The following is a 22,936-nucleotide window of genomic DNA, read 5'->3' on the forward strand; positions in this document are numbered from 1 at the left end:
ATGCCTAATTGTCACTGGATTAGTAAACCAAGATGGGTTGAATTGCAGACTGTAGGCCTATTAACAAACTCTTCTTCATATCCTACCCCACCTCAGTAAGCACGGCATGTAGAAGATGAATATTTCTCTCTATCACCTAGTTCTCTATGTGCAGGTTCTTCTTCTTTGGAACAGTAGTCAAGTAAGCTCCAATTGGCATTCTGAAGTTGTATGGCCCAGACATAAAAAGAACTAGACTATTTATTATTAGGATTAAGTGTAACCTAGTGAAATTTAAGATACATGCCAAAAACAAAATCAATGGAAGTAAGTTCACTAAAGGCAAACATAACCTGGCAAGGATAATCAGATAAGCAAATGGAGAAAGGAAGAACAGTCACTCAACAATACACCTGGGGGAAGATCTGGAAGTTGTAATGGATGATCAAGTAAATATGAATTGACAATGTGAAGCTGTTGCAAAACTGACTAATGTTTTATTGAGCCATCCTAGAAGCTGCCTGATGTGTAAAACAAATGAGATGATTATTCCATTAATCCTGATGATAGTTTGACTTTATTGAGAAACCTACATTCACTTTTGGACAGAACAATTAAAAGAGAAAGATAATAGAAGGCAGTGAAATGTGAAGCAAGAAAGGGAGAGGGAAAAAGTGCAAAGCTTAGAATTGGTGGTAAATTATTAGCAAAACAGGATGGTTATTAGTGTGCTGAGCCTGGCGATAACGATCAACTGTTTGGATTAGTCAGAGATTTAAAGCAGGAAAGTAATGACCTTCTGAACTGGCGCTGGCGTTAACCATAAGCGGAATTCAGGTCTGCCTCCCAAATTCCAGTGGGTTTGGTGACATCTGCTACTGTCTCATCAAATCCAACACATACTCATCATAGGTGAAGGAAGTAAGAGGATTTTGTAGACAGTGCCAGTGTAGTGAGACAACTGTGCACTGTTTGGTGTGGTGCTGTTTGGACAGAGTTAAGATTAGGCCATTAATCAAATACATGTCAGAATCCCCACTAACCATAACGATATCATCATGCCCTGACTGGCCTCAGAGAGCGTGGCCATGTGACCAGGTTCAGAGAGACATTTATCTTGGGACCATCACATAGCCAGAAGGAGGCTACCACTCATCCATAATACACTGAATATTCCTTGTAAACTTAGTGCTAAATTCATAGAGCAGCACCTTCACTTTTAAAAGTTATCAATGTAAAAGAAATTTTAAAGAGTGGGAGAAAAGCTAGTCCAGAAACTTTGACGGTTAGAGCCTAACCAGATTTACATTGCCCACTGTCTGGAACTATGTAGACAGTGAACAGAAATTAGACATTCATGACCATTTTGGAGGAGACTTATCCATGCATTTAAGCATGGACTTATCACTGGTACAGTGCAATCCTATCTTGCGCTAGAACAGGCAGACCAGGAGGCCTGCGCAATATCCTAGAAAAGAAAGGGAGTGGATCAGCTGGAGGCAAGAAGAAACTTGCCCCCGGGTAAGCCACCACAGCCCCAATGGGCCTCCTTGGACTTGCGCCACCTCCAGAGGTAGCATAAGTCTGAGGAGAGTGAAGTAGCTTGCAGCCACTCCACGCTACTTGGGGAACGGGGTTGGGATCCAGCATAACAACCCGGACCCCACCTGCCTGCCCCCAGACCACCCTCCGCCCGCCCTCCCCCTGCCCTGGAACGCCTCCCTCCCACCTCCTCCCCACCCTCCCCAGACCCCTGCATCAGCCAAGTTCAGCCAATGCAACCTACCTGGGCCAAGCTGCCACCTCCTTGTACAGGTGCGGCTTGCTCCTGAGAAGGCACAAACGTGCTTTACAGCACGTTTGCGACCCTTCTGGGCTACCACAAGGGACTTGCACCGTCCCAACGGCACTTTAGGATTGTGCCCATAATTAGTCTACATGTGTCCAACTGATCAAGATTGATCAGAACCCCTCATGAAGAAGCCTTAGTACACAGCAGATGTACGCAGATGTACGGAAAGGGAAATTGGACCAAGCAGGCATTAAATTGCCATTTCCCAGCTTCTGAGTTGTTGCCTTTGCAACCAGAATACTAGGCCTTTGATGTACGTTTTGTGTCTTTGCGCACACAGGTGCAAGCGACATGCTTAGATGGCTGTGCAAAGACCCAGGTCATTCAAATTATAGAGTCTGGCAAACTAGCTGGATGGTGGGGCAGGGAATTGATTGCTCAGAACTGACCTCAAAATGATTCCATAACTAAAACGATTTGATTTTGACCTATGAGAGTCATAGCATCATGTACCCATATTACTTCAGCCCATCTTGAAACATTTCTGTTGGCTATTTTTCCAAAAGGAATTGGTGTAGTTTTCTTTTTTGACACAAACAAGTAAATCCAAAGAAATATTTTCCATTTTCTCTCTTTCCTCATGAAAAAGAAGCCAGCTCTGTGAATACCAGTGGAAGGTGAATCAATGGTTTTGCACTCAGTGGGTCCTGGCCAATTGCTGCAATATTGATGGACTTCTAATCAATTGCTTGGATGCAGCTGCATAATGGGGGAGTGTAAACAACAAATGTATCCAGATATCTATGTTGTGGGAGGAGGCGAGCACAGCGTGGTGTGAGAAGAGAAGGGAACACGGCCTCACAGGCAGCCCACAATTAAACACAGCACAGTGTAAATTAAAAGGGAAATGCAGAGTGATGACAGGGGCTCTGGACATGATAGGGCTAGAATACAAAATACAGAAAGTCCAGAGGATTAGGGTTGCAACCCTAAATGTGCTTTCCAGGACATGAATCTCAGCATGACTTATTTTGAAGCCAACATGTTCTGAGAGACAGGCTGAAAGGGCTGCAGGCGCATGAAGTGTGGGGGCGACAGGTGAGGCAGAACTGCCCCACCCAAGCCCTCCAAAAAGTGCCACTGCTGCCAAAGCTGTGAGTGAGCAAAACCTACAGCTCACACACCCTGAGCAGTGGCTGAAGTGTTGGCATTATGTTTACACACTCACAGTTTCAGCAGCGGTACTTTTCGGAAGACTCATATGGGGCAGTTCTGCCTCACCTTCCACCCCACATCGCGCACCCCTGACAGGCACACGCATAACAACCTGGGTCCGTTGAATTGTATTCCCGGATGCTCTTTTGGGGCATCTGCATTGGACTGTGCTTTCTGTGGTGTTTGGATTCATATCATCAGAGGGATTCATATCTCTCAGAACAGTACTATAAGGCCTTAGTGGTCTCAGGTGGGGACTTTTTGATTGCACTGAGGTCGTAAGATGTGAACTTTCCCCCCACAGCATCCCTTGTAGTGTCATGATTGTGAGAAGAAAGAAAATGGTGGGCAGCAGCAGTCACTGAGCACACAGTTGTTGCTGCTGCCGACCTTATCCTGATAAGAATGGAAAAAATCCATGTGCGCTGCCATGATAGGGGGAGGAGGCCCACCAGAGGTAGTCTTGCTGAGGGGCTCCTCGAACCAGTCGCTAATCTTGATCCCAAGTACGTCAACACACCAGCTATGATGCATTAACATTGTTCAGGCTCCGACATGGTATATGAGTGATTTTTAATATATATAGTAGGAAGAAGGCATAAAATAGAGAGGCGAAGCCTCAGACTGGAGCTTGAAAAGCAATTTGTTATAGCTGAATATTGGTGACTGTGTTTTGAAAATGATCCTTCTCTGGGGCATGAAAATAAACAACGTATATAAAACAGGCATTAAAATAAATGAAAATGCTCACACAAATCAATAAATGTCTGCCTTCAAAGAGAGTATATATATGATGTGTCATTACAAGAAAAACTCAAAGCACATCAATAATCGACATTCATGCATATCAGTATCAACGATGTCCCTTTCAGTCGAAGGTAATAGGATTTTTAAAAAAGATATTTTGAAAACAGATTAAATGGCTACTAACATAACTTGAATAAAATGCTCTGAAATCCGGTCACAGAGTAGCTTAATATGAGGTGCAGGAAACTAACAGCCCAATTCTATCTGGGTTGGCATGCGCAGGGGCGAGGTTGGGAGTTGGCAGCATGCACAGGACACTATCAGCTGCAGTTTTGAACTTGCTGCCACAACTAGTAGCAGCATGGGATTTATCTTGCTGGACCAGAGCAGGTAAGTGCAATGGTGACGGGGGCAAAATGAGATGGGGAGGGAGAGGAATGGGGGTGTCACAGATGGGGTGGAGGGGGAGGGTAACTGGGAGCAGTATCGCAGGCAGTCGCATGTGCTGATATCCTAACCCTGTTTGTCTCCTTTACCACAGCCATTACACACCTTGGATGGACACCACCTAAACCGCAGGTGTAGATCCAAGGAGACCCACGGCAGTGGTATAGTCTTTCCCTGGGTAAGCAAACAAAAGTTCACTGAGGAGACTTTCTGACTGCTACGTTGGTGTGGCTGCATCACTGGGGTGGGTGCGTTTGAGTAGGACCTTGAGTAGGACCAGTTTGAGTAGGATTGAGCCATCCATCCTCTTGAGAATGATAAGCATGGGGAATTCATGTATTATGTAAGAGGCTTGGTTGTGCCTCTGTAAAGGTGATCTCAGTATACTGAAGGCCTAAATGGATAACCAAATGGAATGGAAAGCAACTTTTTTAATGCCAACAGTCTGGTTAGTATATAGCTTATTTGGCATTCCAACCCCACTATAGGTTGCAAGTGTGTCTTGTACTATATGTGCATTTGCCAAGGGTAGGTTTATATTTGTCTGGGGAAAAAAAAAAAGATTCATGTCTGGAACTACCTGCTTAATGCACCATTGGAATTTTGTCCAGACCAAAATGCTTGTATCAAGATCACTTCAAGCTCAATCCTATTTATTCCTCCTCTATGAATACAGTGGTGCCAAAAAAGCTACCGCTGCATCCTGTGGGAGTGAAGGGCAGAATCACAAATGTAAGCCTCTGCAGCACAGAGAGGTCTACTTGGACCTGCGCTAGCAAATTTACTAGCAATTTGCTAGTAAACCCTAGCAATTTGCTGCAGGATTGAATCCGGAAAGGCGATTAGGATTCAGTGCCTACCACTGCTGCCAAACCTGCCCCATTCCTGGACCTAATCTACCCTGTAGCTGCCCCTTTCCTCCCTTTCCCACCCCCTCACTGCTTCATTCCATTCTGCCCCATTCTGCTCACCACCCTCCATCCAAACTCACCTTCCCTGCCACTTTACCTGTGTTGGCAGTTCCAAGTTGCTGGCTGCTCCAGTGAGTGCAGAAAGGTTCTGGCCTTCCCAGTGGCAGCCATGAATCTGTGCTCTGCCAGAATGTTTTCTCAGCGGCCGTAAGGCAGTTAGTACCGATGGAGCACTTTTTCTGCCAGCACTAAGAGCCCATAGGAATGGGCTCTTCCTCTTCTCATAACATTAGGAGTGCTGACTCCATTGCATTTTAACATCACATTGTGAAGTTCCCCAACACCATTACTGTTGGGGAACAGTAATGTGGTATGTCAGTCATGTGGTATGGTGCCAGGGAAACTCATAACATAATATTGTCATGTGTCCAGTGAGTGTTTCTCACATATTATGGCAGAGAACAGTATACACTTCCACAGTCGCCCCATGGCGCAGACACTGTATGTGTAGTTTTCACCTAATTCAGCCATTTCTGAGTCCCGCACACCGGCAGAAGTGCCACACTGTACATACTATAATTACAAAAGGTCAGCAATTATGACTGTATGATACAAGGTAAGAAGAGCATGCAACATATAAATTACCTTGCAAGCAAAATACAGTTCTTTTGGAGATGTCAAAAAGTTAGGGAAATATTCTGACTGCCGACAACTGTTAAGAGTGCAATATTCCTCCCCACCATCCCGCTTCACTTTCCTTTGCAATAAAATCTGGGAGCACTAAGCAATAAGAGGTTATCTGCTAGAGGCAAACATTCAATTTGCTCTCGTTTGTGAGTCATTTCAACTGTAAAGAACTGCTGTTTAGCTAGGCCCTCCTGCTGAATGCTTTAAGAGACAGACGAAATTGAGCAAACCGCGATTTCTCCAGTTAAATGTGTGTGTGTGTCTTGCTGCTTTTGGTGGGGGACCTGGCATTGGCTGGCTTTTGGTATCACGCCATGACAGTGAACAGAAGAAATTGGCAGGAAACATGACCATGCAGATGTACAATGAACCAGGCAGCAACTGTAAGTGTGACTCAATGTGCACAGACACAGAAAACACAGGAACACCACTGAGGCAACTTCTTTGTGGATTTGCTTCTCCCTCCCTCCCCTTCCCCCTGAGGATATGCTACTCTTGCTGTGGAGGAAGCACAAGTCAGTCCATAACCCCATCTGTCTCTATCCCCAGAGTGAGAGATGAAGGATGGTGACTGATTTCTGAGAACAATCTCTTTCATGACCATGAGTAGCTTTCATGGTTTTCGTTGTTCCCTCTCAGTGTCCCATGATTCTCTTCTCTTCACTGGGCTGACATGAGGCCATCGTAGTCACATTTTGTAGCTTTCCTCATCCTCTCTACATGGTTTCTTTTCATTGTGTGTTGGCCAAAGCCCTTTTTCCTTCACTTGCTCTCCATGCAACCTGTTGTAGATCTGTAATGTCCATAGCGGGTGAAGACCCTGCCCCCTGGTGTGCGACTGAACTCAGGGGGCTTACCCTGTTGATGACTGGTGGCCGTCAACAGAGAGAAGGACAGGAGACAGACACGGTCGCTTTACACAGGCGGTTTACTTGAGACAGACGTTTAACATTCATGGGACCTGTTACATCAGAGGCCCTTTTGGCTCACATAGACTTGTGCTATTGGTGCACGTTAGGATCGTACCCCGACCCTTCCCAGCCCCTTGAGGTTCCAGGTGGAGTTCCCCGGCTAGTGCCTGTTGCCCTGGGATATGGGTTCCCTGGAGGTTGGTCATCTGCAGCACTGGTGTTCAGGGTCAGCCCAGATGTCCTCAGGAGGACCCCAGGTACCTCAGTGTTTGGACCTCAATCGGCTGGCCAACATTGGGGAGAGTTGGCTGGGAGTCCTCAGGCCTGTGGCCTTGCTTCTGAGGTCACCCCAGGGGCCCAGGCGGGTCACAGATCTGGGGGCTCCCAGTCCCGGCTCACTCTCTCAAGGACCGAGGCAGTCAAGTTCCCTTTCGGGTCATGGACCAGCAGAATAAGGCTGGGGTTGCTACCCCCTCTGGCCTTCCCTCCGGCACTGCTGCTGCCTGGGGAGGAGTGACCTCCCCCTAGGCTGCCTAGGCTGCTTATGAAGCCAGTGCCTGGCTTAGCCGGCCTCACTCTTTCCAGCCAAGTGGCTGTTTGATGCTCCCAGGAGGCCCTGGGCCCTCCTCCCAGGGAGAAGCCCTGCCTGGTGGCCCAGTCCTGGCAGTACTTGTGACTTACCCCCAAGGAGGCCACTACCCATGAGGAGACCCCTGCTCCTGAGGAAACCCTGGCCACTGGGGCTGGGCCCAGGTGACAACATCCTAGAGACAAAAATGAAACCTTCCAGCTAGCTGTTAGGGCCAGCTCCAGGCCCATCCATATTGTAGCCTGGAATCATTGAATAGGGACAAAGTTATTTCATTTGTGGAACAGGAGATCCTTACACACTGTCAAGGCTCTCTCTTTTTCAGGCCAGAAACATGTCAAAACAGCCCCATTTTCCTGCATCATCCATCAGTATCTCTACCTATGACAGAAAGATGTTTCATCTTCTGTCGGAGTCCTGCTGAATAAGTGATTTCAGGACTGCAGTATAGATCATTAATAAATACCATTTTGATCATGTCACAATCTTTTCAGTGTATGAAGCAGGAATGTCACAAGGATCCTATGCCAAAGAGCCACAGTAACTAAACTGCTGGGATAGGCATGCAATTCTCAGATAGAACTAGATGTACCATAACTGTTTACTTAGCTGTTTCTGAAGTCCACAGGCAGGCCCTGTGATAGGTCAAAGAATTTATGAGTCAATGGATCTGATGGAGTGGTCGGTTTTGCATCAGGACTGGGATGTGTGGGTTCAAATCCCCTCCTCATCCATGGAGTGTCCAATCACCCAGTCTAAGCCACTTCACAGGGCTCTTGTGAGAATAAACTAGCAGATAGGGAGAACCATGCATCCCTGGAGGCCACCTTGGAGGAACACAGGATGATCAAAATTAACTAATCAATAGACATTGTACTGAGTGATAGCGCAATCCTATGCATGCCTCCTCAGAAGTAAGTCACATTATAGTCAATGGGGCTTACTTCCAGGTAAGCGTGGACAGGATTGGGCTGTGAGTAATCTGACTTTATTCATTTGAGAAAAAAGCTGAAAGCAAGAAAAGCTTATGTAGAAAGATGTTCAACCTTTTGGTTATGAAAAAGAGAGCAGCTGGTTTGCTCTAAATAAAAAGGGGGGATCACAATTCCAGCTGGTAGAACATAATTATTTATTCCAGCCAAAATAGATAAGAGTGAAACTTTTTCAAATGAATAATGCAACGTGGAAAATCTGCTCAACATGGGAGGACATCAGTCAGCCTCACTTTGTACAATTGCAAGTCAAGGACAACATGATAAACCATCCTGTTTTGCTGCATATTTTTTGCAAATGTTATCTGCTCCATTAAATAAAATACAAGCTTCAGTAGAGTCCTTTTTGTTTTCTACATGCCCAAGCTCACTTGATACCGATAAATGAATGAGCATCAAATACAAATAGGAACGTAAACTGAAGTGTACGGTGCAAGAAAAGGAGGTCTCATCCTCCAGCCCCATATTCATAGTTGGCCCTCACCTGATGTTGTACCTTGGCTCAACAATCTCCAACACTCTTTCTCTGGATACTGAGCTAAACAAATGCATCGGTAAAGCAGCTACCACATTTTCCAGACTCACAAAGAGAGTCTGGTCCAACAAGAAGCTGACGGAACATACCAAGATCCAGGTCTTCAGAGCTTGCGTCCTGAGTACACTTCTGTACTGCAGCGAGTCATGGACTCTTCACTCACAACAGGAGAGAAAACTGAACGCTTTCCACATGTGCTGCCTCCGACGCATTCTCGGCATCACCTGGCAGGACAAAGTTCCAAACAACACAGTCCTGGAATGTGCTGGAATCCCTAGCATGTATGCACTGCTGAAACAGAGACGCCTGCATTGGCTCGGTCATGTCGTGAGAATGGATGATGGCCAGATCCCAAAGGATCTCCTCTATGGAGAACTTGTGCAAGGAAAGCGCCCTACAGGTAGACCACAGCTGTGATACAAGGACATCTGCAAGAGGGATCTGAAGGCCTTAGGAGTGGACCTCAACAGGTGGAAAACCTTGGCATCTGAGCGGCCCGCTTGGAGGCAGGCTGTGCAGCATGGCCTTTCCCAGTTTGAAGAGACACTTGGCCAACAGACTGAGGCAAAGAGGCAAAGAAGGAAGGCCCACAGCCAGGGAGACAGACCAGGGACAGACTGCACTTGCTCCCAGTGTGGAAGGGATTATCACTCCCGAATTGGCCTTTTCAGCCACACTAGACGCTGTTCCAGAACCACCTTTCAGAGCGCGATACCATAGTCTTTCGAGACTGAAGGTTGCCAAGTGATGTGGGGTCAGGGAAGCTGATAGTCTGATACACGTGGTGATTTCTGGATGAGCATACAATGTTCATCTGTGAGGAGAGCTGGGCTACGAAGCAATCTTGACATTAACTTAAGAGGCAGTTCATGAATCTGATTCCCACTTAGAGAGAGGGAACAAAAACTGATGATTGAAACATGGCATGCTTTGAAACAAGCACAAAGAATTTTTTTTAAAAAGTGTTTTCCAAACGAAAACATCATAGTTACGTTCCAGGAGAGGAGAAAGGGAAAGCGAGACAGAGGAAGAGAGAAAATGCACCAGAGCTGCTGCAAAAACCCCAAGCAAGGTAAGTGGGTGGGGTCAGATGTGGCCAGCAGGGAGAGAGACGTTGACTTCTCTGGCTTGAATTAAAATGTAAGTTGAGAACACTTCTTGAAACTGAAATGCTATACTTGTTTTTGAGGTAAGCAAAACCGCCAAGATTCATACTACTGTACCAGATATTTCAGCTCTTTGCCTCATCACTAAACCAGAAGTGTTTTGTGATCAATGCCACAATTCAAAGTTTTACAGGTCTCAGATATCCACAGTAAAGTATTTCAGTCTGCACAACCTGTGACCCACAAAGCTGAATACATCCCAGTAGCCATCCCAGGCAGGCAGTAAAACTAGGGGGTTGATCATGCACTTGGTGATCATTGTACATACAGCCTTCGGCATTGGGCTTGGTGGTCACAAGTTGTGAAGCCCAATCTTACTGCATGTTAGCACTGATCCATTGCTGTCAGCAGTTGGGGTGGTCTCTGCGGATCTACCCCCTGTAATTCTCCCGTTTCTGCTGCTTCCACCTCCTCATTTGCCCAGCTACTCAGAGAAGCAACTGGGAAGGCAGGGTATGAGGGGACAGCAGCAAAGCAATCCAGAGCCTCCCTTACTTCTTACGTTTCAGGTGGGCCAACTGCATACCATTGCTTGTTCTCTGCTGGTCTGTTAAAACAAACAGGATAGGCTCCCATCACACTCTGCTCATACTGTGCCACCAATAGAGCGCTCATTGCCACTTCTATCTTCCCCATCTTCACTACCACCTTGTTCTCCCCCCAGCCCTGTCCCTTCCCCTTTCGATGTGGCCCACATCCCAAGGCTCTACTCCTTCCAATCAGGTCACCTGACTGACTAGCCCTTCTCAGCTTCCCTAGGTTCCAAGGTTCACCTCTCTGGGACATGAATGTTTCGATGTGCTCTTTTAACATTTCTCAGTTTCATAGAAGAGACCACAAATCTAACAACAATTTGGCCAAGGCACTAAACGTATTAGAACTTCTTGGACTGAACATCCTTTTCACTGTGGAAGAGGGATTTCTCTTCCTCCCACTTAAGCATTTCTGTCCACAGAATTGAACATTTGAGACTGCAGAATTACAATCAATTATTGACAATTATAGTTCTCCTTCAGAAAGGACTTCCAGTCTATTGCTGAAGAGAAAAATGAAGCTGTCAGGAAAAGTGAGGTGATACTGGATAATATCTTTGGTATCTTTTCTGGTTTCAAGAAAAGTCATTTCAGGTTCTCTGTTTCTGAGCAGTGCGGCATTACTCTTCCACACAAGAATATAAACTACCAAGAAAAGGACACTGTTAACACCCATTGAATGTATCACAAACATACATTTGTCATTCTGGCCTGATAATACTGATTTCTTTGTCTTTCTATGTTTCAGTAAGAGTTTCTTTAAAAAAAAAAAAAGCCACAAACTCAAAGCAATCTTTTTTTGTAGTTACTTATCCTGAAGTATTGTGTAACTGAATGAAGCTTCCCCAAAACAAAGACACCTGGGTCTCAGTAAATTGTTGTCTAATGGAGTCGAAAAGGAAATCTAGGGCACAAAGACAAAAAGTTTACTGTTTTAACCACCTAGGGACAACAATACAGAATGAAATTGGGATTTAAAAACTCCCAATAAAATTTTACTTTATCAAACCTATTTGAGTACTGCATGAAAATTCTTTCAGAGAGCACCGTACCACTCCCAAACTGTTATTTCAATTCAACTGCTAACATGGCAAAAAGCAGTCAGAACAGGAAAAAGTGTAGCATTTTATTAGGGGCAACCTATAGGGGACAGTATTCTGTGGACACAGAGTAATTACTGTTTGTTTAAAAAGAATATGAAAAAATAGCAGAAAAGAATTGTGCCATACAAGTGGCTAATCTTTTGTGTTTTTTTTTAATACAGGGGGAGCCCCCTTATCTGGGATCCCGTATCCACAGATTCATTTATCTGCAGATTGGGTCTATCCCCTGACTGCACCCCCTCCGGAAAGCAAGGGGAGTTCCACTCCTCTTGCCTCCAGAGCAGAATCTGAGCTCTGCAGGGGCCAGAAACATCTGTCCCCAGCCCCTGCTGGGCTCAGATTGAGCTTTAGAGCTCAAAACACATGACACATTTCACGGAGGAAACCAGAAGTCATGTGTTTTGAGCAGGGCTTTTTTTCTAATAGAACGCACCGGAACAGCGTTCCGGCACCTTTTTTATGCAGCCCCCTCCCCCGCGCATAGCGTGACCTTAGGCAGCCACCTGGAAGGGAGTCTCTGGAGTGGCTTGTGGGGAGGGGGGGAGCAGCAGGCAGACAGGAGGAGGAGGAGGAAGAAGAAGGGGCTGCCCCCCCAAGCGCCAGCAGCCTGCCGCTGCCTGGGAGACTGGAGCAGCTTGTGGGGAGGGGGGCACGCAGCAGGCAGGCAGGCACGGAGGAGAAAGACGGGGGCTGCCCCCCAAGCGCCAGCAGCCTCTGCCGCTGCCTGGAATGGAGGCTCTGGAGCAGCTTGTGGGGAGGGGGGCAAGTGGCAGGCAGGCTTCAGAGTGGCTTGCTGACAGGCAAGCAAGAGGATGGGAGAGTTGCAGAGGCAGGGGGCTGCTGATCCAAAGTGCCGGGACCCTTCTGAGAGAAGAAGGCTCTGAAGCAGTTTGAGGGGGCAAGGGAGGGGGTTGAAGCGGGAGAAGCAGGAGAGCCGCCACTGCCACCCCAACCGCCTGGAGCTGCCTGGCTCGGAGCTTGGATGAGTTTGGGGTTTGCCTCACTCATTGCTTCCCACCCTGCTCAGTAGCTGCTCTTTTTTTTTTGGGGGGGGGGGTGAGAATTTAGAAAGGGATGAGTTGGGCTATAGTCCTATCCACACTTTCCTGGGAGTAAGCCCCATTGACTAGAATGGATGTATTTCTGAGTAGACATGTCTAGGACTGGGTTCAATGAGAGACTGCCACTCTCAAAGGCTACAATCCTAGCCACACTTTCCTGGGAGTAAGCCCCATTGACTATAAGGGGACTTACTTCTAAGTAGACATGCCTAGGCTTGGGCTCTCAGGCTAAAATCCTAGCCACACTTTCCTGCGAGTAAACCCCATTGACTATAAGGGGACTTATTTCTGAGTAGACATGTTTAGGATTTTGCTTTTGATCCATTATGGCAGCCACTTCCTCCTTGATAACATCACTTCTGGTGCTGGCATAACAAAGATGTCACTTCCTGCTTGATGATGTCACTTCCGGCCATGACATCACATCCAGGTCAATGACATCACTTCCTGTGGGTCCTGGACAGATTGTCATTTTAAAAAGTAGGTCCCATGCTGAAAAACCTGATAATCACTGGTTTATAAATAAATAAATAAATAAATAAATAAATAAATAAATAAATAAAAGATTAACAAGTTGTGAGTTCCTGCACCTTTTTTTTTTTTTTTTTACAAAAAAAAAGCACTGGTTTTGAGCAATAAAAGGTCAGTATGAGCCCAGGAGGGGACAGGGATGGATATTACCAGCCTCTGCTGAGCTCAGACTCCCTTCTGGAGGTGGAAGGGGACCGCAGGGACAGGCATTTGCCTGTATTTGCAGTTTCAGCTATCCGCAGGGGGTTCTGAAATGGAACCCTGACAGATTAGTGGCCATGTCTGTACACAATAGTTGCACAATCTGGAAATGGAGGCCAGTGGAAACCACATCATGTATATGATTGCCGCCATAGGCCAGCTTAATAACCTCAACAAGGTGGCTGTGGGCCCAATCCTATCCAACTTTCAGGCACTGATGCAGCCATGCCAGCGTGGCATGTGCTGCATCCAGTGATGGTGGGGAGTCACAGAGGCCTTTCGTTCCCTTATCTTGGAGCTGCATTGTGGCTGCATCAGTGCTGAAACGTTGGATTGGATTAAGCACCTGTATCATGCTTCCCTAGAGTTAGCTGCCTTGGGCTTCCCAATGATGTGGCAGAACGATACCATTGGTTTAAGTATTTATATCCTAACAATAAAATCAGAAAAATGAGGATGGAACGTTTTAGAATAACAATGAGCTATGTCCATGATGAAGATTGCTTTAAAAGATGCCAAACCATATATAATTGACAGAAAAGAGAAAGAAAAGGTAAAGAGAGATTTTGCTGTGTGCTACAAGCCTGCTCTCAATGGAAATATTGTGCTAGCACATGCTCCTCAGACAAACGACAGAATGCACTATATTATTTAATTTCGATCACAAAACTCAATTATGCGCTGTCCAACTTTGCTGATAGTTGGAGGTATTAGACAGCTGGGTTCAAAAGCCTTTGCAAGAATATCAATTCATTTTGTATGCTGGTAAGCAGATTTGTTCTTTCAGCCTGTATGTTAATGGACACAAGAGACCAGCTCCTAGGGCTTAAGGGACATTGCTAATTAATTTGCTAATCAATGTCATGGACTTGTGTGACCTAAAAATGCAGGAAAGGGGAAAGAATGTACAGCTGCTAATATTAATTTATTTCATAGAATGCAGATAGACCTTTGGTTTGTCGGGTAGAAACCTCCAAAGGAAAATTAAATTCAGTATAAACTTACAACCCAATCCTGAGCTGTCTGGCACCCAGGGCTGCAACGACACAGAAAATGGCTGCCACTGCATCCTGTGCACTAACCGGGAAGCACCCGCAGCTCCTCAGGAGAAGGGGACTTTCGTCACCTTCACCGGGTAGGGCGAGTAGCCCCACGATGGGGCTACTTGGTTCTATGGTGACCCAAGGGTTGGCATAGAATCAAGAGCCTCCATGTTGGCTGGCAGCCTGACACAGAGGCTCAGGATGTGATGGAGCAAAGTTCCAATGGTCCCGCCTCCCTCCTACGCCGCTCCCTCCCACCCCACTCCCTCCCCCCGACATGCCTCTTCCCTGCCCTCTCCTGACCTCTGCCCACCTTCCCCTGCCTCACAACGCCTCCTACCTTCCTCCCCCCACACCCCCAACTACCTCTCCGCTGCCCAGCAGTCCATGCTACCATGAAGCGGCACAGCAGTAGTAGTCCACTGGAGCTGAGCTAGCACCAGCACTGGACCAGCACTGAAGGTTGCAGATGTCCCTTATGGTACAGTTGCAAAAATCTGTGCTGGCAGTAAGCCAGCATGCACTGTTTAGGACTGGGCCCTCAGCCATTGGGCAATCCTAACCATTTGCACTAGTCTATTTCCAGAACAGTTTGGGGAGGAAAAAAAAAATTGTCCTCTTTGCACATGTGCAAAAAGTAGCACAAGGATCACTTAAAAATAATGTGGCGCTGAGCCTAGCAACTGTAGTGGGACAGAATTGTCGCCTAAAAATACAATGAGCAATTTATTGGGCAGCCCAATGCTAATGGGCTGCCTAATGGGAGTTGCAACGAGGGTGGGAGAGAGAAGAACAGGGTGGCAATGGGAGCGAGGGAAGGGCAGGTTGGGTCCCCACCAACGGCCGGGCAGCACGCACAGCACAGCACGCACAGCACGCACGCACAGCACGCACAGCATCGGTGCAGTGTGCATTCCCACAGGATTGGACTATTAGAAGAGATGAGAGAAAATGGTTTTATTTTTGTGCAGGTTTTGGTGTTTTCCAAAGATGTAAATGTAGAAACCAGAGTTATGTGTTTTTATTCAAAATTTACAGTATAATTATAATCACTTTAAAAGTGTATTAGATCAGTGATATAGGAGGTATAGTTTCAGCAGAGGCAGCCACATATTATTCATTCTTCCCCTATTAAATAATAAATAACAGCCAAATAAAACAGGTTGTTTTTGGGGTTTTTTGCAGAATTATTTTTTTTTACACAAATGAGAAGTGCAGAAAGCAGTGTTATGTGTTTTTATGCCATTACCACCCTTTTCTCCCACTTGTAGCCATTAGCCTATGAATGTTCTAACTAAAAAGAGAGGCAAACATTTACTTCAGTTCTGTTTTCAATGCGATTTTGTGGGCACTCAAGGAAAAAGAATTGGTCTTGAGAAAGACATTGATGTTTCATTACAATTAGGTTTGTTTGACATAAGCTGTTTCCCCAAATCATGGGTGAAGCACTTCTTGACCCTCAGAAAAGAAGAGGGCAACCCACGTACGTGCCCAAATAAGCCCCTTAGAGCGGAAGGTAATAATGGGAGAGAATTCTTGAAAAAGCCTCAACAAGAGAACAACAAGATACAAATACCTTCTCGAAATTGCTATTACAAAATCACAAGGTTGTAGTGCTTTGAGAACTAATTGAGTTGGAACATTATCACTGCCAACCTGCAAGATGAACAAAATGTGTTCAAAACATCACAGCAACCTGGAGGAAAAGTTCTTTCCACATTTGCTGTTATGTACACATCTGGAATGCTTTCCTTTGACAATAAGCTTTAACATCCTGGCTATCCTGGCCAAAGAAACCTTATCGAATCAGAAATAGCACCACCACCTTCAAGGGTTTTGAAGTGGAAGATAGTGCTGAAATTAGCATATATTATCATGGACCTCTTTGATGTGGATTCAAAGCAGAAGCATCTGTGAGCATACATAATAGCTCATCTAAGGGTCAGGAAGAAGATGGTTAGTAATCAATACTTGGCTGTGTGTTTAAATGTCAGGTTACTGTTCATGCTTTCCATTCAGAGTTTCAATCACACAAAATACAGCCATTTTTTTGGCAAGTGGTGTGGATAGAAGATATTTTGTGAAGAAGTCTTAAGATTTTATTTTTACTGTGCAAACATTAGAAAGCTTGATACGTGTTCTAATTTAGGCACCAAGCTAGCTATTTACATTTAATCTGAAAATATATAGTACTTCCTGCCTCCTATAAAATATATAATACCTCTGCTATATAAGCAGAGTCGTCGTCGTTCCCCCAAAAACTGTCAGCTTAAACCAGTTAAATCAGCATTTCTCAGTGTTTGTCCCCCCCTGTACACCTAGTCTACCTTTTGGAAGTACCACCGGATGTAACTGGCAATGATGTAATTGCTGGTTACTTCCAGATTGAGAGGTCAGACGCAACGTGACAAAGAGGCTCAGGGCGAATGGGAGGGCTTTCTCGATCTCATGAAAAGCACGTGCTGGAGCTCTGCCCACCAAGACAAGCCTCCTACTGCTTCTTGTTGCATTGCTTTGCTGGTCTCGCTGCCAAGCAGTGGAGGTTCCGTGAATACTACCGGACACCACCTCAAGTCCCACTGGTTGAGAAAGACTGAGCTAGATGATTTGCTGAACAACCTGGACAAATAAATCATTCAGCTGGCATTGAACAGTCATCAGGCTTGCACAGCATGGATCCCCCCTGCAGAGGGAATTCCAAATACATGGCACTGCAACCGAGAAGATCATCTCTCCAGTCTCCAGTCACCAGTCACCACTTGCCATGCTGTGGGATGGAAGTGAGCCTTGGATTGCAAATGCTTCCCCAGCATGCACAGACCATTATGCATGATCTGCCCTGTACTTGCGTGTGCTCCACTTGCATGATCTAATCCCACTTTACTCACTCCTGTGGTTCAGTGATATAAGTACACCATGAGCTGACCCTACTAAATTCAGGCCTCCTGAATTCTAGTCCTATTTTCTATCCTTAGGTCGTCTTGGAGTTGCAACTCAAAATACTAAACAAACAAACACTGAAGATCAAAACTTCAGAATGAATGAAATTATCATGCATATTAGAAGATAAAAAGAAAGTTCTGATTCATAATTTTCCATTTTTGAAAAACGGCCTGCCTGGCTACTGTAGCAAAAGAGGAAAGTTCAAGGAACACAGCAATCATATTTTCAAGGAGGAAGGAGTAGATACATCTATTCATTACAACAAAATCTGAAAATACCCATAATCACAGCAAGTGATGTGCAATGTCAAGCTTGCCGCTCCTTTTAAAAGTTACCAACTAGAACGCAGCTTTAGCTCTTTCCAACAGCAATCATCCTAAAATTGTGGAATGATCTCCTTCAAGTGCTGCAGTTGTGGGCATCTATTCTGATCCTTTGGAATGTATAAAGTCTACAAGCTAACTAATGATTATTGGGTGGTTGGCTGTGAACAGTAGATGATATTGTTAAAAACGGCTTTCGTAAGATAATAACGGAATTCACGGCTGAGCAGAAAGAGAAGGGTGGTTTTCATGAACATTTATTTTTATCAACATCAGAAAAGGTCCCTCCTTTGACAACTTCCCAACGATGGATTTAAGATGAGAACAAAGTGCTTTGCTTCTTCAGGAAGCCTTGCTTTTCCTCTGAATGGGCTTTAATTGCAAGCTGAGTGAGCTTTTTGGAAAGGCAGCGTAAAAATATTTTGTGTGTAAACATTCATAGAATGTGATCTTCCACTGAGATGTGTGACCTGTTACCTGCTGTCAATATTTGGAAGAAATCGAGAAAATATTCAGATTAATGCAATAAGCTGAAGTAGCAATATGAGCTTTGACCACAAATCAAATGAGATAGTCTTGGCTCTGCTTATAGTGAGTTAATGAGAAGCTACCTGGAGTGTGCATATAAATCTAGGTACTTTGTAACAATAAGCTTTAGAAAACTTGCAGAGACAGTTTGAAAAGATTGATGAAGTGCTTCTGGTCTTATAAGTACTGCATGAGAAGGAGATAAGAAAATCAGATTCATTGCCATTAAAAAAATATTAAGAAGGGGCATGACTAACCTGTGTGTCATTTGTTGAAGGTCATAGAAAATGAGAATGTTGCAAGTGAGTTAACAGTACAACTGAAATTAGACTGGACCATGAAGGCTCAAGGAGAAGAAGATGCAAATTAAGGACCCAATCCTATGAACTGTCCAGTGCTGATGCAGCCATACCAATGGGGCGTCTGCTGCAACTTGCAGTGGGAGGCCTCTTCAAGGTAAGGGAATGTTTGTTCCTTTATTTTGGGGCTGTTTTGCAGCTTCATCGGCACTGGAAAATTGGATAGGATTGGGCCTTCTTGGGAGGGCGATGTTGCACCCCAAGTCCCTACAGATGTTTAAAAGTTTGCATACAAACCATGGCATGGTTACTTTTTAGAAGTGCTGTCCCCAAAACTAGTCCTGCAGAATTCATACTACTGCAGTGCTGCAGGGATGCTATATTTATCTGTACTTGTACTGTGGATAAACAAGAGAAAGTCATTATCTACGACTTATCCATCTTACCCTCCCCTTTAAAGCATGATGATCACAAAAGCTGCTAGACGGATGGCTGTGCAAGTTTCCCCAATGCAAGCTCATAAATTTCTATTCTGACTTCCACTACTTTGCCAAGATTGAAAAGGCACCTGCCCTCTTGGAGCTGGACTCAATGCTGAACATATTTTACCCAAGCTTTAGACGAAATTTGGTGGCAACTCTACAGTTCACAGGGCATTCGTATTTTGTTGTTACCCACCTCCAGTCCTGCCCTCCATCCAGCCATGTAAGACCTCTGAGATGAACTGGGAGTTCACAGGGAAGAGTGAGACGATTAATTGCATATAGTACAAAAACAGAGAGGAAAAAACCCTCCTCAGATGGTTTCCTAGGCTGGCAGAGTGTCCGGTGAGCACTGATCCATTCTCAGTTTACCGAGGGATCACCTTGTCTACCAAGATTTCAGCAATAGAATCATGCTGAGCCTTAATATGATGCAGATAGATGCTTTCACTGATGTAGTTATGGCATCATGCCTGGATGCCTTTAAGAGGGGTTTGGACAAATTTCTGGAGGAGAAGTATATTACAGGTTACAAGTCATAGTAGGTATGTGCAAGCTCTTGGTTTTAGAGGCAAGCTGCCTCTGATTGCCAGATGCAGGGGAGGGCACCAGGACACAGGTTGTGCCTGTTGTCTTGTGTGCTCCCTGGGGCATTTGGTGGGCCACTGTGAGATACAGGAAGCTGGACTAGATGGGCCTTTGGCCTGATTCAGCGGGGCTCTTCTTATGTTCTTATGGAAAAGAGATAGCCAAGAGCTTTTGGATCTAATGTATTATGTCTGTGTTCATGCACACACGCGATATCTGTAGCTGTAAGATGATTTTTAAAAATGGGGAGTGTCTGAACAGTGTCATTAATTTGCAAAGCAAAACATATTTTATCCTGGGAGACAGGGGAATGGAGGAATACACGTTCCTTATAAACAAATAATGCAATTTAGCTAATCACTCTGTAATAATACAATTATCGCCACACAGAATGCAAGCCATGAAAAATTTCAACAATTACATGGTTGTTTATGCATTTAAACACCATAAGAATTATATTGGGAGTTTGAGGACCATTGCGCCAAAAGCAACACTGACTATAATCTTCATTTGATTCATATCACTGTTTGGAAAGCACTTCATTATATGCTATACCTAAACAGCCAACTAGCAATGTGTGTGTATCATTACACATAAATCAATAAAGAAGCTTAAATTGCTATTGGGAAGGGAGTTCATATGTCAGATTTGCCACTACTAGATTATATCACTTGCATACTAGCATTCATATATCATTTTGTTTTTTACTTAGGGCTAAATTCACAAGATGACTTCAGCACCTGTGATAGTAGTGTCCTGCCCCGTTATGCTGTGGTTCATTTGCACGTAGATCAGTGGTGCTCTGAACTCAGCCCAGTTGTTGCATTTGCAGATTGGGATGTGTGAGAACTCAGCACTCAGGTGAGAGTACTGTGATTGTTACAGTGGGGGGGGGGGCGTTTACAACAGGATAGTGCAGATTCCACCTGTGGCTCCTTCCACATTGGAGTCATAGATGGAAAGGGCATATTATGAATACCACATGCAGGAGACCAATTGTGTGACTGGGTAGATAGAGAGCCAAACTACACATTATGACAAACACATGAGTTTGGTCTGAATGGACTTATAAAGAGTAGAGGATTGTGGGCAGGTTTTGTGACGAGCTGTGAGCAAGCTCTACCAGCGGGAAGGCCTACACTATCCTGCTGGCGATGAATCTGAAGCTGTGGCTGCTTGAGGAGTGGGGGCAGAATGGGGGTGGGGAGGGGGTGTTTTGGGTAAGGGGGAGGGCAGAACAGGGTCAAAAGGGCTGTTTCTGGGAAAGGAGGGAGGGAGGAATGGGGAGCAGATAAGACCTGGGAGGGGGGTGGGACTGGCAAAACAGCTTAGGCTGTATCACATGCCCCCATTCCAAGCCTTTTCCCCTGATAAAGAATGGTTGGCAACCTTCAGTCTTGAAAGACTATGGTATAAGCCTATAGCACCTGGTATTCCCAGGCGGTCTCCCACCCAAGTACTAACCAGGCCTGACCCTGCTTAGCTTCCAAGATCATAAAGGCTTCTCAGACTTTAGCCACTGCAGAAATGAATAACCCCATTGGGCAGGCTGGGGTTTTACACTGGGTAAAGGGACAAATTTTCCCCTTTCCCCAGGTTGTCCTCCAACCTGCTCCTAACCAGCATATGATGCAGCGTGGGCCACTCAGCCCTGCTGCACCTGCACTGGTTAGGATGGGACTGTCCATAGCAAATGTGCTCCCTGTCACTTACTGCATCTTTCTCTTATCCCTTGAATTTCAGCCAAAATCATATGGCATTTGTGAGAACTGTGCCTTTCTTTTTCAACATTGTTTCAATAATAGCAGAGAACTCAGTTCAGCAAATCACAGGAGAAAATCATCATGGTCAAGACTTCAGCAGGCTTCCCTCTAGCACTAGGAAAACACATCCATGAGTAAACCTCTGCAGGAGTTTGGCTTTCAAAGGTCATGGCTGCAAGTCAAGACTCAGCAGGCCTCTAAGGATGAACTGTGCATCAGCCTTGCAAAATCATGGAAGTAAAATAATGTCCATCCTCCTCAGTGTCTTTTTTTTTGTTTGTTTCTGCCCATTGATTATACATGACAGCACTGCCACCAAGCTCATCTCTCTACTCCCAAGAGCTAGAAAATTATATTTGCAATACCTTAAAAGCTGTGCTTTATCATGTGGGTTTTAAGAAGAGTTAAGATTGCTGGGCTCATGTTAAACGGTGACAGCTGACTGTGCTCAAAGCGGAACCTCCCACATAAAGTTGGATGAAATAAAATAAAAGCGAAAGAAATGAAAGATTTGAGAAATAAGTTGGCACCAATTGACTCAATCCTCTGCTTCCACAGAAGTCATAATCTGAATCCTTTTACACGTAGAAGAGGAATTTGGTCATTCCTTTAAAAAAGGGATCTGTAAACTTTTCGGCCGAAGGGCTGCATCAAATATCTGGCACAGAGTCGAGGGCTGGAAAAAAAGTTAAATATTTAAATTTAAATAAATACATTATAAATACATTAGAGATGCAGCAATTGTTACCCTGCACATGCCTGATCTCATCTGATCTCGGAAGCTAAGCAGGGTCAGGCCTGGTTAGTACTTGGATGGGAGACCCTCTGGGAATACCGGGTGCTGTAGGCTTATACCATAGTCTTTTGAGACTGAAGGTTGCCAACCATACATTAGAGATGAAACTTAGATGAATGAATAAAGGAATGTCAAATGCTCAAATGTCCAGGACTTCTCCAAGCAAGAACTCAGCCCAAGAAATAAAGCACACACTTAAATAGACCCCCGTTCCCCCACCCGACAAGCAGAACTCTGGTTGTGTTTGGTCAACTGGGTCAGAGGCTCTCAGGGGATCAGAGGCTGGCTCCGGGCCGGATAGAGACTTGCCACAGGTCACAGTTGGCCCCCGGGCCGGGGTTTGGAGACCCCTGCCTTAAATTGTCATTACAGTGTAATTGGGGAGAAATCCAGGAAAGCTACAAAATTTTCAGACTAGAAACAGTGTCGCAAGCATAATTTACATCTTGGAATGCATTGCATGTGTGCTATGGAACCAAGAGCCCAATTCTATACTTACCGCATGATGTCAGTCCTCCTCTTCTGCTGGTACTGACTGCCATAAAGGAGCCAGTGCCAGTCATAAAAGGCACTCAGATAGTGCGATACTCCATGGGCTGCTGGAAGCACCAGTGGGAATACCTGTCACATCTCCTACTGATTGCCAGAGCAGGTAATTCAGCAGAAGAGAAGGGAGGGATGGAGGAGTGTGGAATGGGGTGGGGCAGGGGCTAAACTGAGTGGGAGAGGAGGATGGGCAGTTCGGGTCCAAGAAGGGAACAGGTTCAGTGG

The 22,936-nt window shown here is 45.3% G+C and overlaps 1 pseudogene; it reads left to right on the top strand.

Annotated features, from left to right (window-relative positions):
* The first annotated feature begins 22,099 nt into the window (after positions 1 to 22,099).
* On the top strand, positions 22,100 to 22,219 carry LOC136638032 (5S ribosomal RNA; annotated as a pseudogene).
* The last annotated feature ends 717 nt before the right edge of the window (positions 22,220 to 22,936 follow it).

This window comes from Tiliqua scincoides, chromosome 1, assembly GCF_035046505.1.
Source record: "Tiliqua scincoides isolate rTilSci1 chromosome 1, rTilSci1.hap2, whole genome shotgun sequence".
Classification (NCBI taxonomy): Eukaryota; Metazoa; Chordata; class Lepidosauria; order Squamata; family Scincidae; genus Tiliqua; species Tiliqua scincoides.